The sequence below is a fragment of the Nicotiana attenuata genome, unplaced genomic scaffold (assembly GCF_001879085.1).
Source record: "Nicotiana attenuata strain UT unplaced genomic scaffold, NIATTr2, whole genome shotgun sequence".
In the NCBI taxonomy this organism is placed as follows: Eukaryota; Viridiplantae; Streptophyta; class Magnoliopsida; order Solanales; family Solanaceae; genus Nicotiana; species Nicotiana attenuata.
Window position 1 is genome coordinate 34125 of NW_017670397.1, and position 17207 is coordinate 51331.

Genomic DNA, 17207 nt, shown 5'->3' on the forward strand with positions numbered 1-17207 from the left:
CTACGGTGCGACTCTCAGCTCGTCGTCAACTAAGTCGCAGGGACTTTCCAAATCAAGGAACAAAGACTGCAAAAATACCAGGACGAATGCCAGCTCGACCAAATCCCTCGAGCACAGAATATCGAAGCAGACGGCCTGGCCAAACTGGCAGCGACCACTAAAAGCGTAACCAGCGAAGGGAACGTGGCCACTTGTCACGACCCTGAACCCGGACCCGGTTGTGATGGCGCCTCTCGTGAAGACAAGGCCAACCGACACATTCCCAATTTATTTTTAAGCAATTAAGTAATAAAACCAAGTCATAAGATAATAATACAGTTGCGGAATAGACATAGCCCGATATCGGGGTGTCACCAGTCATGAGCATCTATCATAACAACTACAAGTCTGAAACGAGTCTACACAACTATTACGTAACTAAAACAGAAGGAAATAAGATAGAGGGAGAAGCACCGGGCTGCGAATCGCTGGGCAGCTACCTAGTGAATCTCCGAAATCTTCTGGAAGCTCTCTCAACCCTCACAAGCAGGACCTGATGCACCTGAATCTACACACGGGGTGCAGGGAGTAAAGTGAGTACTCCAACTCAGTGAATAATAACAATAAATGAAGACTGAGCGATACAAAATCACGTTAAACACAACAATATGCTATAAGAGGCAGAGTAAAATCAGTAAAGTACAATTAAACATTGTAATCTCATAAAGCACCTTGTAAGCAGTTAAACAAGTAAAAGAAAGCAGCTAGAAAAGGTAAACACATAAGAACCGCCCCTCGGGCATAATAACAACAGAATCATCCCCTCGGGCAATAACATAGAACAATACCAGCCCCTCGGGCTATATCTCATATCACAATGGGTACCCGCGCTCACTGGGGGTGTACAGACTCCGGGAGGGGCCCCTTACGGCCCAACCGTAATATCAAGCGATCTCGTGGCATAATCACATAGGCTCTCGGCCTCATATCAACAAGCCACCTCGTGGCGTACAAATCTCAGGCCCTCGGCCTCATAATCATAATCAGTGTATCACCGCTGCAGCGTGCAGCCCGACCCAAAAGAATCCTCACAACACAGGCCCTCGACCTTACTCAGTCAGAATCTCATAAGCCACTCGGGCAACAGTAAAACATGATGCTCAGCTCAAAGTATCTTTCAAAATATCATTTAAGGTGTTAAAATAGAGTAATCATGGCTGAGTTATGAAAATAGTAAAATATAGCATGACTGAGTACAAGTATAAAGTCAAAATAGTGAGGAAATGGCAGTAAAAATCCCCTAAGGGTACAAATAGTTGGCACGAAGCCCAAATATGGCATTTAGCCCAAAACATGATAACATCAAACAATTGACAATCAAAAACGCAGTAAAACAGTCATTCGGGATGGACCAAGTAACAAATCCCCAACGATGCATGACCCCACGCTCGTCACCTAGCGTGTGCGTCACCTCAACATAGCACAACGATATGTGATCCGGGGTTTCATACCCTTAGGACAACATTTACTATCATTACTCACCTCGATCCGGTCCAAACTCTAGCCCGCGATGCCTTTGCCCTCTCGAAATGACCTCTGGAGGCTCCAAATCTAACCAAAATCAGTACATAACCATTAAAATATGCTAAGGGAGCAAAGCCCACTCGAAAATATCCAATTTACATCCAAAATCCCGAAATTGCTCAAACCCGGCCCCTGGGCCCACATCTCGGAATTCGATAAAAATCACAAAAGTAGATTGCTTACACTCTCACGAGTTCATACATGCCGAGAACATCCAAATCGGACATAAAATGCCCATTCAAATTCCCAAAAGAATTCTCAAACTTTTCTTCCATTTTTTCCCAATTTCCACTCTAATTTCTCAAATTAAATGATGAAATTCAAGACTAAATCATGGAATTAAGCCAAATATGAGTGAAGAATACTTACCCCAATAGCTCCACTGAAAATCTCCTCAAAGATCACCTTCTCCCGAGCTCTCCAATGGCTTTTATGATATAGGACTTAAACCCTCGATTTTAAAATATAAACTGTCTGCCCAGTTATTTCTTCACCGCGAATGCGGCATATCCTTCGCGTTCGTGAAGCACACCGCTTCACAGACCGGAATTCCTTCTACGCGAAGGCGAGAACCCTCTCGCGAACGCGATGCACAGCTGACTTAACACTTCGGGAACGCGACTTCTACTACGCGAACGCGTAGAACAATCGCCTTGGTGACCCAGCTACTCCTCTTCCTCTATGCGAACTCGACATAAGCCTCGCGAACGCGGAGAATCACAGTATCACAACATCGCGAACGCGACACACGAAGCACGAACGCGAAGACAAAATTCGCCGCCTCAGAGAACACCCTTTGCGAACGCGAGTCCCTGACCACAAACGCGGAGAACAAATCGTCTAAAACAAAAAACCAGCAAAAACAGCCAAGTCCAAAGTCCAAAATTGATCTGTTTAACCATCCGAAACTCACCCGAGGCCCTCGGGACCTCAACCAAACATGCCAACATATCCCATAACCTCATTCAAACTTGTACCAACCTTCGGAACGCTCAAAACAACATCAAAATACCAAAATCACATCGGATTCAAGCCTATGAATTCCAAGAACTTCCAAATTCCGCTTTCGATCAAAAAGTCTACCAAACCTCATCCGAATGACCTGAAATTTTGCACACACATCAAAAATGACACAATGAACCTACTCCAACTTCCAGAATTTCATTCCGACCCCTATATCAAAATCTCCCCTATCAACCAGAAAATGCCAAAATCTCAATTTCGCCAATTCAAGACTAAACCTTCCACGAACCTCCAAAATACATTCCGATCATGCTCCTAAGTCCCAAATCACCTAACGGAGCTAACCAAATCATAAAATTTCTGATCCGAGATCATATACTAACAAGTCAAAACTTGGTCAAACCTTTCAAATTTTAAGCTTCAAACTGAGAACTGTTCTTCCAAATTCATTCTGATCACCCTGAAAACCAAAACCGACGATTTACATAAGTCATAATACATCACACGGGGCTGGCCATGCCCGAGAACTGGCGAACAAAGTGCAAAAGCTCAAAACAACCGGTTGGGTCGTTACATCACTCTTCTCCACTCGTCAATCGATCAAATCGAGGTACAAACTATAAACCTAATATGGGACTGGCGCAATCGTATTGTCACATATTTGCAGGACAGAGTGCTTCCAGGCGATAAAAAAGAATCCAAGAAGCTTCGAATGCTGGCGGCCAGGTACAATATCATCCACAATGACTTGTACAAAAGAACATAGGGTGGCCCCCTAGAAAAATGCTTAGGCCCAAACCAGACGCGGAGTGTTCTAAGGAAGTCCACGAAGGTCACTGCGGAGCTCATACCGGCAATCGAGCTCTAGTCAGATGCCTCATACAAGCAGGCTACTACTGGCCCACAATGAAAAACGAGGCTGCTGGCTTCGTAAAAAATGCGAAGAATGCCAAAGATATGCCCCCATGATCCACCAAGCGGGCGAGCAACTCCACTCAGTCACCTCACCTTGGCGTTTCATCAAGTGGGGGATGGACATCGTCAGACCCCTACCAGCGGGACGAGGTTATGTACGATTTTTCCAAGTGGGTGGAAGCAGGTGCATTCGCCCAAATACGCGAGCAAGAAGTGATCACCTTCATATGGAGGAATATCGTGTGTAGTTTCGGCCTCCCTAAAGAAATCAGTTGTGACAACGGGCCTCAGTTCACTAGAAAAAAGATCGCTGATTTCTTCGAGAAATGGCATATCAAAAGAATACTCTCCACGCCATATCATCCCGCGGGCAATGGACAAGCGGAGTCCTCCAACAAGTCAATATTGAATATCATAAAGAAGAAGCTCGAGAACGCAAGGGGATTGTGGCCGGAGTTGCTGCCGGAAGTGCTATGGGCATACCGCACAATGCCAAAAACAAGCACAGAAGAAACACCGTACTCACTGGTCTATGGAACCGATGTAGTAATACCGGTCGAGGTCGGAGAACCAAGTCTAAGGTGCTCTGACGAAAGCGGGCAGAGAAACGACAAAAGCAGGAGACAAGACCTCGACGAGGCTGAAGAACGAAGGGACATGGCATGCATAAGGATGGTCGCCCAAAAACAACAAGCAGAGCGATACTACAACAAAAAAGCCAAGATTAGACCACTCAAAGTCGGAGACTACGTACTCAAAGCCAAAACACAGACAAGCAAAGATCAAAGAGAAGGAAAGCTAGGGATTAACTGGGATGGCCCGTACAAAATTACGGCGGTAGCAAGCAAAGGGTCGTTCCGACTAGAAACGATGGAAGGAAAACTACTACCAAACAACTGGAACATCGCCCACCTCAAGTACTTCAACTTATAAGGAAAGATGTTCTCCAAGCCGTACTCTTTTTCCCTCACCTGAATTTGTCTTAATTGGGTTTTCTCAGAGATGTTTTTAATGAGGCGACGAGGAGGACATTTCAAAGTTAAGCATAAGCAGGTGAGAATACACGTTAGCAAGTTTATTGCGACCCCTCGAATACTTCTCCAGGTCAAACAATAAAGGGACTAGGTAGACTGGGACTGGAACACCAGCCCGAAAACTATGTAAACTTATCCAATGTATATATGTAAGAAAAGCATACAAGCACATGATGTCCGCCTATGTCTCCACCAATTTTTAACACTGCGCCAATCAAGATACTCCCATTCGACCTCGTTCGAATTATCTAAGAGTAACATTGGACCTCGCTCGAATCAACTCACATTCGACCCCGCTTGAATCAACTCACATTCGACCTCGTTCGAATTAATTGAGAGTAACATTCGACCTTGCTCGAATCAACTCACATTCGACCTCGTTAGAATTAATTAGGAGTAACATTCGACCTCGCTCGAATCAACTCATTCGACCTCGTTCGAGTTAATTAAGAGTAATATTCAACCCCGCTCGAATCAACTCATATTCGACCTCGTTCGAATTAATTAAGAGTAACATTCGACCTCGTTCGAATCAACTCACATTCAACCTCGTTCGAATTAATTAAGAGTAACATTCGACCTCGCTTGAATCAACTCACATACGACCTCGTTCGAATTAACTAAGAGTAATATTCGATCTCGCTCGAATCAACTCACATTCGACCTCGTCCGAATTAATTAAGAGTAACATTCGACCCCACTCGAATCATCTCACATTCGACATCGTTCGACTTAATTAAGAGTAACATTTGACCTCGCTCGAATCAACTTTAATTCGACCTCGTTCGAATTAATTAAGAGTAACATTCGACCTCGTTCGAATTAACTAAGAGTAACATTTGACCTTGCTCGAATCAACTCACATTCGACCTCGTTCAAACTAATTAAGAGTAAAAATCGACCTCGCTCGAATCAACTCATATTCGACCTAGTTCGAATTAGTTAAGAATGACATTCGACATCGCTCGAATTGAACTTATATTCAGCCTAGCTCGAACTTGATTCAAAGTTAACCCCGTTCGAATTAATTATCACAACGTTTGACTTTGCTCAAAATAATCAAAGACACTCAATTACATTCGAGCTAATGCCTACCAACACAATTCTTTTAATCAAGGCAATCAATTGAGGAAACTATTCAAGGAAAAAAAAATAGAAGACACGGAAATAAACGGCAAAAATAGCATTCCAAATCAAGAGGTATCTTACAAGGGCCAAACAGACACCTACAAAAGTAAAAACAAAAGATTACAAAAAGCATCACTCGGCAGCATCACCCCCACCATCGTCCCCACCATCATCCACGCCATCAGAGTCTTCCTCATCATACCAGGCACCTGGATCAAGCCCGTCCAAGTCATCTTCACCATCACCAGCCCCCAACATAGCAGGATCGTAACCACAGGCGACCCGAGCTACGCGCGCTTTAGCACGAGCATTCTCAAACTTCGCCTCAAAAACACTCCCTGCCGTCATCAAGCCCCTGAATATGTCTAGTTGGGCCTCAGCATGAATCCACTTCTCGTACAAATCCCGTGGAACATCGGGATAAGTGGAAGTGCAAGAAGAAGACGGTTGAGCCAGTAGCTGCACCTTTTCGTCTTCAAGAACGCGATCTACTCATTCAGGTCCGAATCTCTTTCTCAAGACCACCAATCCATTCGTCAAACCTTGCCTCCCTGAGCGTGGCCATCTCCGCATCATTCGCCCGCTCAGATATGAGGACACGAATAGTATCCTCTAACGCTGCCACATTCGCCAAAGACCCGCCCTGGCCTCCTCGGCCCTCTCTGACTCTGCCCCCTTTTCGACCAACTCATTACTTAAGTCGTTAGCTATGATCGTGCTCTTCTCAAGTTCAGCCCGCAGGGATGGCACTTGAGCTTGAAGGTCGACACACTCGGCCACAAAACCTTTGCTCACTTCGAGCTCGTCCTCCTTGACTCTAAGTGCTCCGTCGAGCTCGCAACATTTGCGATGACCCTCACAAGATCATCGTCCTTCTGCCTCATCTCATCTCTAAGAGACTGGAAATTACCGTCCGCGTTGAATCGTACGCGCATCTCACAGTATTTGTCACGGTACTTGCGATACTTCAAAACCATTTTTTTAAGAATAACCTTACGCTTCTCCTATAGGTGCGCACTTTCGATCTCCAAATAAGAGTCTAAGTGAAAAAGGAAGAGCCAAAAAGTCAGTAAAAACAAAAAGGAGAAAGGACGTAAGGTAAAAATAAAAAAATAAAAATACAAACTTACCCTCAAAGCCATTCCGGATATGCCTAACGGCAGATCGGCATCCTTAAATGTCAGTAAGGTCCTGTTCTCGGTGCCAGAAAAAAGAGGAACCAAAGAAGGAACTATGCTCTCTGTGTTCGTCAACAAGTCATAGTCTAAGGGAATGACTATAGTACGAGTAGATCCCTCCATTCTCACCTCTACCAGAGTATACTCCTCATCGAACATCCGTACCTCTTTGGGGTCCATGCCGGAACCAGACTCGTAACCATCTACGGCCATATTTTTTCCCCTCTCTTCGGCAGATGAAGGTACGTCGGCCTGCTTTGACGGCGACGGATCACTTCACGGAATGACCTCCGCTGCCTCTGATCGCCCTCCTCCTTCCACGATGACCTCTAATAAGGAAGCAATCTCCACATCTGAAGGGGGGGCAGTCTCTGCGTCCAAATCCATGCTGCCCTCGGGTGCGACCGTGGCTCGCTCGGATTGCCCCCTGTTGGCTCTTCGTACTCTACCGCCTTGCCACCAACCTCTACTCTCCGCTTTTTTAGCGAAACTAGTTCCTCCTCGCTCGGATACGACTCGTCCACTAAGTGAAATATTGGAGACGTCGCAGTCTCCGCTGATGGGGCAGCTGCTCGACGGCCAGGCCTACGCAGGGTCGGGGTCTAAGAAGAAGCAGCAGTCTGTACAGACTCGCTTGCAGTCGCAGCGAGTAGAGACCTGGTCGAGGTACCCAACTGACGAAAAGCGGGGGTAGGAGCCTTCACTCTCCTCGGAGCCCTCCGACCTTACAACAAAGAAAGACTGCATGAAGTGAAAGAGAATACGGTATAAAAGACGAAGAAACTGAAGATCGAAACAAGTTGACTCACCGGTCGAAGAAGGTCTATGTCTAAACTTATTGTTGAACAACGACCACTCACGGATCCCCACCGTGTGAGGTAAAATTTAACTCACCCAGTCGCGAATGTCGGCGATCAACGTAGGAGGATCCTTCTCGACTGTACAAAAAAGGAAGAACGATTAAGTCACCGAAGAGAGATAACAAACGATCAGTTAGCACTGGGCCTGTCTTACGGGAGAAGTTACGGGCGAAGTTCCACACCTCAGGGAATCCATTGGGGTTCCCCACCACATGCTCGGTCTTAATGTAGAAGAATTTTAAACCAAAACAGACGATTTGTCTTATCGTCCATCTTCACCACCAATCTCTAGGTCCCATGGTGGCGGAGGTGTATCATCGTACCTCGGTGAAAGCTTGGCACGAAGAGATGTACCAAATGGCAGATGGAAATTCCACGGATGGCCAGCTCCTTGTACTTTATCAACATAATGAAGAGTATATGAATATAAGGGGAGAGTTGGGTCGGATAGATGCCGTAGTAGCGGCAAAATTCCTCCGCCAACGGGGGAAGAGGAAGAGAATAGCCCACTAAAACGTGTACGCATAAAATGCATAATACCCGGGACAATGAATATGGATCACACCATTCCCGACTGGGACCTGATCGATGTGAGCAGGGATGTTGTACTTGGCCCTAAGCTCGGCAAGATGGGATGCTTCCATCTCAGACTTCACAGGCTCAGGCTCATCCGCAGGCGACTTCGAAAAGTCTGACCTGGCCCTATCGTAACGAGGAATGATATCCTCTACGGTGGGAAAGCTCTCGTCCTCTGCAGTGACAACGGTATCCTCATCATGAGAAGGGAACCTTACTCCTAGTAGAGTTGGTTCAAGAACCTCACCAGAGACTAAGAGGTGTATCCACCATTGTTGGGTGATTGTAAATACAGAAGATATGAACTCGAAAGAGGCAGAAATAACAGGAGTCACTCGAACTAGAAAGGAGAGAGAGTGCGAAAGATGGAAGCAACTGGAATAGGAACATAGAAAAAAGAAGGAGAAGAAAAGATGCGGGTTCAAAAGATTGGGAAATGTAAAGGTTTATTCAAAGGGTTTCACCCTTTTATTTATAGAGAACACCGACGCTCGGATCGAGACAATTAACCGCCAAATGCACAGGGATCGAAATAACAGGGACACGGGAAGCAATGGAACGCATCAGGAAGATGCTTAATGATGATGCGTGAGGTTGTGACGTCATTCTGAACCAACGTCGTAACTGTGGTTCTCAAAATGCCATGTCACCATCTTGGCCGCGATCCTTACTACTCGACCTCCCCATCCAAATTTCTCGAACTGTGACTAATGAAGTCCACTCATTGAGGTTGACCAAAAGACGACCTCGATAAGGAGGGACTAACTGTATGGGTCAAAATCTGACCGAGGAAATTCAGCACGAAGAGGTGATTATCGTGAGATTTGTAACTTATCATGCGCAGTTTGACCGAGGTCGATCAGTGGTCAACAGAACAAGTCGCAGAATGGCCCATCAGGGGCGAGGTCGAGCAGCATGGACAGAAGTAACGGCTAGTATAGCCTTGGAACTTTCAAAGGGAATATTCTGTTGAATATTCCTTCTGCTTGTACTTTTTAGGGTTCTTTGGGAGTATCCCATATAAATAGTAGGAGATATAAGGCAAAAGGAATGTAATAGTCCATCGCGGAGCCTTGAGGTCCCACACCTACGCGTTCGCGTAAGCCCCATCGCATTCATGTAGAAGGGATGGACTTGGGGAGGGGTCATGCCAGTGCTCTTCGATTTCGCGAAGGTGCCCTCGCATTCGCGAAGGACAGGGCTGGTAAGCCTTCGCGTTCGCGTAGGCCATGTTTTCATGGGCCTGGGCCATTGCCTTCACGAATGCGGGGCCTGTTCCACGTTCGCGAAGAGGGAGGCAACTGGGCAGAGAGTTTTAAAAATTGGAACTTAGCCATTTTTTGAGTTCATTTATTGCACTCTTAAGCGATTTTGGAGCTTCAATAAGGGGGATTTCGACCTAGCTATTGAGGGAAAGTAATTTATACCTAATGTAAGTTTAATACATAGATTATGGGTAGATTTTAATATATAAATTTGTGGGACTTATGAAAAACCTAGGTTTTTGACAAAACTGGAATTTACCCACGAAATTTGTTATGGAACTTAGTGAAAATCATATATTTGAGTTCATGAGGTTATGGGTAACAACTTTCTTCGAAAGTTTCCGGAATCCGGACATTTGGGCCCGGGGGTGAATATTAGGAATCCTACAATTGGAGTTGGGTAATCACTTTAATAGTTAGAATATGAACTTTTGAACATGTATTGACGAATTTATATACCATTTGACTAGTTTTGGATTGTTCGGCACCGAGTTGAGGCTTTAGAGTGAATTTGAGCCGGAAAGAAAGCTTTGAGACGAGGTAAGTATCTTTTCTAACCTTGTAAGAGGTAATTAACCCAATAGGTGAATTGATTAATATGTGCTCCTATTTGTGAGGGGCTACGTACGCACGAGGTGACGAGAGTCCGTGCGTAGCTACTAATTATGCTTATGTCCGGGTAGTATAGGACTCATACCATGTTATACTTATGATGTGTGCACCCTACTTGTTAACTTAATTTCTTAAATAATATTGGGACTTGCTAAAGGAATTATAAAAGGTTAAATTTTATTTACTTGAACTCTTGGACGGGTCACTTGACTATTATTGAGAATTGGTGTTTTTTTAAATATTAGCCTATTAATAAATCTTGAATTGGCTGTTAAAAGTATTTTCTCTTTTCATGGAGCAGGCCGAAGGCCTCGGTAGCAGATAGATGCATCTATGGTTCGTATTGTTCGACCCTCGACAGTGCACAATTGAAATATTTTTATGGTGGATCGGGCCGTACGACCTCGGCATAAATTGCGCGTAATAAATCATTGGAACTAATTATAATTGATATTTCTTCATTGGCTTGAGATGTAAATTGTTAAATGATGGAAACAAATTTGGGATTTACTATTAGTGAAAGGATTATTTATTATTTCATGTTATTGAGTTTTCAGCTATATTTATGTAAAGCCATGCTTAGTTATAATCTTGGCATATTATTCTTAGCTCATAGTAAGTGTCAAAAGTCGACCCCTCGTCACTACTTCTTCGAGGTTAGACTGGATACTTATTGGGTACATGTTGTTTATGCACATACTCAAGCTACACTTCTGCACTAAATGTGCAGGATCTAAGGCAGGTGCATCTGGATATATCAGGCGCGCATCCTTGATTTCCGAGACTTTGCGGTGAGCTGCCCTTCTGAGCCCGTTCTGCAGCAGCCGAAGTCTTTCTTTTGCTTTCATTTTCTATCTATTTTACTTCAGACAGTTGTGTAGTATTCTTTTGTATATTCTACTAGTTGCTCATACACTTATGACACCAGGTCTTGGTGATTCATGCTAGTAGACACTTGATGGTTTTTGGGTTATTTTACTTATCTCACTTGCTTTAAAAATCTTGATGTCTCATTTTTATTAAATTCTTACTTCTTATTTATGCACAATTAAAATCAACTATTTTAAATCTTTGAAAAAAAGGATCACAGAGTAATTCATTGTAGGCTTGCCTAGCGGTAACGTTGGGCGTCATATCACGGCCTACAGGAGAAATTGGGTCGTGACAAGTCAACTCTAAATAAAGTAAGTTAAAAGCCATAGGGAATAACTAGCTCGTTACAAAATATATAGAACATATATATGAAGATTCATAGAACCAAAAAAGAACAAATATATTAAAATTCTACTTGAATTGCAAAAAACAAATGGCTAGTACAAATTAATAATATATAGAACAAATATATTAAGATTAATAAAACAAGAATAGAACAAATATATTAAGATTCTACTTGAATTGTAATTAAAAAAAAGAAAAGAAAACAAATATCTTACGATTTAAAGCGGATAAAGGATGAACGAAAAACATACCTCCCGGGAAGAAAACCATGCTTGGACGCCGAATTTGCTTCCTGAAAAAGATTTTTTTGAAAAAATTAGATGGCTTTCAAAGAAATAAAATATGACCGCGAGAAAGGGAGTAGGGAGAAGGAGAGGGGTAGGAGGGAGAGATAGGGGTTCACACCGCCAGAATTTGATACTCAAACTGGCCACCGATGATGGAGGAGAAAGAGAAGAGAAAGAAAGGAAGAAAAGAGAAAGAGAAGGAGAAAAGAAGAAATGGGTCGGGGCGGGTTTTTAATTAGATTTCTGACCGATTTGGTCGGTAATGCACTGACAAAAAATTAAAAAAGTTTCGGACTGAATCAGTCTGAAAATAAACAAAAAAATTAATATTTAATTTATTAATTTCCGACCATTTCAATCGAAAGTCGAAAAGTGGTCAAACATTAAAAAGTTGACTTTCGTGGACCGAACGTATTGGTCACAAATAAAAAATTTGGATACCATCAGAAAATTCCGACTATTTATTTCAATCCGAAAATTTTGATCAAAATTTTTACATTTTCTAGTAGTGATGGAAAGTGCATCGGATCAGAATTTTTTTCTATTATTGGGACTTGAACTCAAAGATTTAATTAAGGATACAAATCCTTCCATCTTAGCGCAATTCTTGATGGTAATGTTTTGATTATATATAATAAGCAGTGGAATTTGGAACTTTCTGAGATGAAAGGGAGATGGTGTTGTAAATCTTATGCAAAATACTTGAGCACGAAACGTATAGAGAATTCTTCAAATATTGAGGTTTGTAAAAGACACTGTCTATAAGAATATTTCACCTGATTTGGATCTATCCCCCAGGATTCAACAAGCTCTTCTAGTATAAAACTAGGAGCAGGAACTAACAAGATTTACTCTTGGTAGAAAATCCAGCAAAAGGAAGGAGAGTATTTTTTGTATACTTAGTCTCTACCACGCCAGAAAGAATGTACGTCTATAAATAATGTATGTATATATAGGTGAGTGGAATCAAGTGGTTATAATGGGTGAGTAATGGTCCAATAGTTGAAAATATAGAAAAATGACTCATTATTGTATGAAATAATAAATACACTAAATGTTTTTCAGAAAATATGAATCTGGACACTTCCTGAGATACCATATTTACTATTTTTCTTACAATCCCCCCACATATCTCAAAAAGAATAGAAGGATAGATTATTTTGCTGGATTTGCTACATATGAGTACAATACTTCGAATATAGTGTCTCGTAGACTATGAATCAGACCTAGAAAAATAAGATTAAGCCTAGAGAATAATTGGAGAAGTTTAGAACTTCTATAAAACAAAAATACTTTTGTAAGCCTAGAGTTTTATCTATCATATTATACTCGCACAATCTTTGTCGTTATCGCAGTTTTGCGCTAAGAGGCCAAACGCGCGCCTGATTTTCATTAGTGCTCTAGAAATTTTTCCACAAATTTCATAGGAGTGACCCCACTCCACACTCATATAGGTCTATCCATCAGGTGTATTCTACAGTACAATACACCACCCATATGAACCTACTTCATGGGATCTCCAATCACATAGGTTAGGTTACCATCATTGTTGATATATCTCAAATTGTCAAAAGTCTCAACTGCTTGATGTTTCACTTATAAGTCAAAGGATCGGCCAAATTCTCTTTTGACTACACATAACATTTACAAAAATTCTCATATCTAATCAATTGCTTTATCATATTATGTCTCAAGAGAATGTATCTACTCTTTCCATTGACAGATTAATTTTCTTACAATGGCTATTGCGCCTTGGCAATCACAATTCATCGACGCAAATATTGTTGGTTTAGTTCCTAGTGGAACACTCACCAAGAGGTTGCTTAATCAGCCTCATTGCTAGGCAATTTCAATACCGCAAACCCCACCAAAAGGTGGTCACACAATCACTAATGATTTTTTTTCTCATCTGAACTAGAGATTCAATATCATCACTGTATCCTTCTAATATAGTGAAAAATCCACATACAGAGTACTAACTCATAGTACTTTTCAAGTAAGGTATAAAATCATCTCAAATTAAAAGAAACTTGACATCCATACAAGTGACTTTTGAAATATTCAACAAATATTAGAATTTATTTTCTTTTGGTATTTTGATGAGCGCAAAACACAAGACAAAATTATTGCTCGCTAGTCAAAGATAGTATAGTTTAATTAACGTCTCCACAGAGATTTTATTTAAACGGTGTTCGAATATTCTTCAGTTAATTACTATCCAGGAAAATGAACACTTGATTTTATGACTATTACTACGATTAACTACTAAAAACTAAGTAATTAACAATTGATCACAAAGGACATCAAATGAGCAAAGAAGAAATATCAATGAGAGAAATAAGGGTAATTGACTAGACAGGTGCAAGATAACTGACTCGGGATCAAATTCTTGAGTTAGTTCACTCTATAATATGGTTCATTCTCACGAATTCAACCGATAATTAGATTACACTTGAAGTTAATGTTCCTCTTCCGATTAAACGTTAATTTCAGTGTTAATCTAACTGAAGCACGGTAAACAATTGCAACAATATTATGATGGTTATGATCTAAAGGGTAACTTCTCACGAATATTTCCCTATTTTCTAGTTTGATTAATAATTCAAGAGGCACTTTTGATTACCTATTTGAATCACGAATTTAAACTAGAGCATAAGATGTAAAGCAATTCAATATCAAGCTTCTCTGTTGATTAAACAAAATAAGAAATAACTCTATAATACAAATTAAAACTCCATAAATTAATTCCAACAATTATCAAGAATCGAATCCCTAATCAAGTTATCAAAATACCGGATCTGTCAACACCCAAATGGAAATTACTCCATAAAAATGAAAAAAGTCATCTCAATAAGGTTTAAGAACAAAGAAAACATCAATGCTAATGATTCGATACAAACTCCCGTATTGCACCGATTGTTGGTCGAAATCTTGATGAATTCTTGAGTCTTCTTGCCTTGGTTGGTTCTCCAATCTTTCGTAGGTCAAAAGTCCTCTAAAATCGTATTTTTGGTGTATTTATACCATGTAGAAACAAGTCCGGACGAAACTACCCTAGTTGGAGGAAATCAATGCGCGTCCACTTCGGCACTTTCTATCCCGTGGTATAAAACAAACAAACTTATCTTTCCTAGACGAAACAGAAAATTACTCTGACAAACTTATACAGGTGCGCCGCGCTTGTTAGAAAATTCAAAGAGCCTGCAAAACTCTGTCAGACAAAGTTCACACTTCCGCGCTGCGTCTCGCGGCGCCCCATGCAGTGCGGATGTGTCTTTTTCTCAGAGTAAATTGTTTCATCCACTATTTGAGATCCAGACTTGGTCCTCGACCCCGAACATGATCCCGGCTTAAGTTCTTGGACTTCTACTTAGATTTCAAATCTCCAATTTGTCCGATTTAGCTCCAAATTACCTTTATAGCTCGGGATCATTTCCTGCAAGGCATAAAACATGTAATAAGTGTAATTCACTATCATTTAAGCTCAAACACATGTAAAATGCAGTAATAAGGGTGCAATACTATGGCTAAAACACGGGTTTCTAGCCTACCATAAACACCCACACTTAGACTATAGCTCGTCCTCGAGCAATCAAACTACAATTCACATAGGGATGACCTTTTCATCAAACAACTTCCCTAACACATCAGGCCAAGAATATTTAAAATAGACTAAGCACCATGTCATAACATCCTAACCTCGAGACTCGACTCAAAAGCACCACGCATTTTTTACAAGTTGCTCACTTACTCTAACACCAAGGTCAAAGACGTTACCTTACCTTCGCAAATCACGTGCCCTCACACAAAAATAATAGAGAGTAGTTCCATAAACAATAAAATTCAAGAACAAATAGGAACTCAAGATAGAAAGAATTCACTCACTCTCAGAAATAAAATTCATGCGTCATAGAGAATGTACCATAGGCTTGCCCGTAGTGTAATACTCTACTAATTAAGCTCATTCCGTCAAGGATTAAGTAGGACTTTATTTTGGTTGTAATGTAGGCTGCGGGACGGGTAGGATACATATGGATATAGTGACTACACCTCCCTAAGCAATTTAATACATATATATTAACAATCCAAACCCCACACTTATGTTGAACCAAACCCCAACCTTCACATCATATTAACAGCAAGCTCCCAATTTCTTTAAGCAAAGATAAAGCAAGAGTTACCACTAGCAGGGAATAATTTTCTTTGTAATACATACAAACACCAACATTTTTTTTCTTTTTCTAGATTTTCATTTTCTCCTTTTTTTTTTCTTCAATTACCTACGAGTGGCTCTCATAATTTTTTTCAAACAGTGCACCTTTCTCCTTTTCTATAGTTCCACTCAAAAATTCAACCATACCTTCACTTAACTTTTAACAAGCTCATAAATATATCAAGTGCTCAATAGAGGTAAACAGTTCAAACAGATAGTCAATTCAAATAAAGGGTGATGCATGTAGCGTGGGTGCCAAAGAAAATAGGATTACAGGCCCAAAGGGCTAACTAGGATACACAACAATTAGTCGGGTCACAAGCATATAATTGGCTCACAAAAAATGCCTATATCACTTCCTAGATTGAACAAGACTACTATTTCACTTTGTAAATACGCGGGGCAAGTACTAGACATCACTAACATGCACAGAATATCAACAAAACCTCATTCATACATTAGCACATAACTCACTTAGGATCGGATCTATCTCGACTCTCTAGTCAAAGTAGTGAAGCAGAGTCATAATCAACCAATTTAAGGTGCCTATCTAAGAATCAAGAACAGAGCCTAGGCGTAACCAAGGAACTCACCTCTCTCAGGGCATATGCAATCAAGGAGAATTGCTTCAAATTAGCACTGTGACTCAAGAATCTTTATTCCTATAAAATTTAAAAAAACAGCTACACCTGGTTCAAATAAAACCCATGGAAAAGAATCGCGGCACAAAGAAAAATCAAGGGGAAATTGTTACACTACCAAAGAAAGTAAAATAAATTGAAAAAAAATAACATATTTTTTTTGGATTTTCAATTTTTTTTGATATTTTTTTTATTTTTCTCATTCAACTTCAAATCCCTTAAGAAGCCAGTCGGCGAAATCCATCACCGGGAAGAATCAAAACTAAACAATTAATTACTAACTATTACAAGCCGATAGAATTCAGAGTTATAATTTACAGACCATATTGTCTAAGAAAGCAAGAAACAAATCAAACAAAACTAACTACAAATAGAAAATAAATAAATACAACCAAATAGGAGCACCCCACCCCACACTTAAGAAATTGCATTGTCCCTAATGCAAAACAGTAAAACAACAGTGAAAAGGTAACTCTCTGGGGCCCGTGGCTTACTAATCATCAACACCCTCAAAGTTTACATCCTCATCCAATGGAATTTGTTCTCCATCTGCCAAGCCCAACCATTGCTGAGTGACCGCAGAGAGGGGGTTGTCCTCCTGTAGCTCTGCCAAGTCAGTCTCCCCCCAAGCAGCGCGAAGGCGCATATCAACAAATAGCAGCTCCAGTGTCTCCTCAACATGAAGAAATCTCTTATCTACAGGAACAACAGCAGGGGGGAACCTATTACAACGGTGACATCAAAGGGCTAAAGA

The 17207-nt window shown here is 41.2% G+C and overlaps 1 long non-coding RNA gene across 1 annotated transcript; it reads right to left on the reverse strand.

Moving 5' to 3' along the window:
• Nucleotides 1–286: 286 nt before the first annotated feature.
• Nucleotides 287–11783, reverse strand: LOC109238843. Its single transcript, XR_002069818.1, has 3 exons — nt 11718–11783; nt 11564–11604; nt 287–547 (listed from the first exon to the last, which is right to left on the reverse strand). It is a non-coding gene; the product is annotated as an uncharacterized LOC109238843 (long non-coding RNA).
• Nucleotides 11784–17207: the final 5424 nt, after the last annotated feature.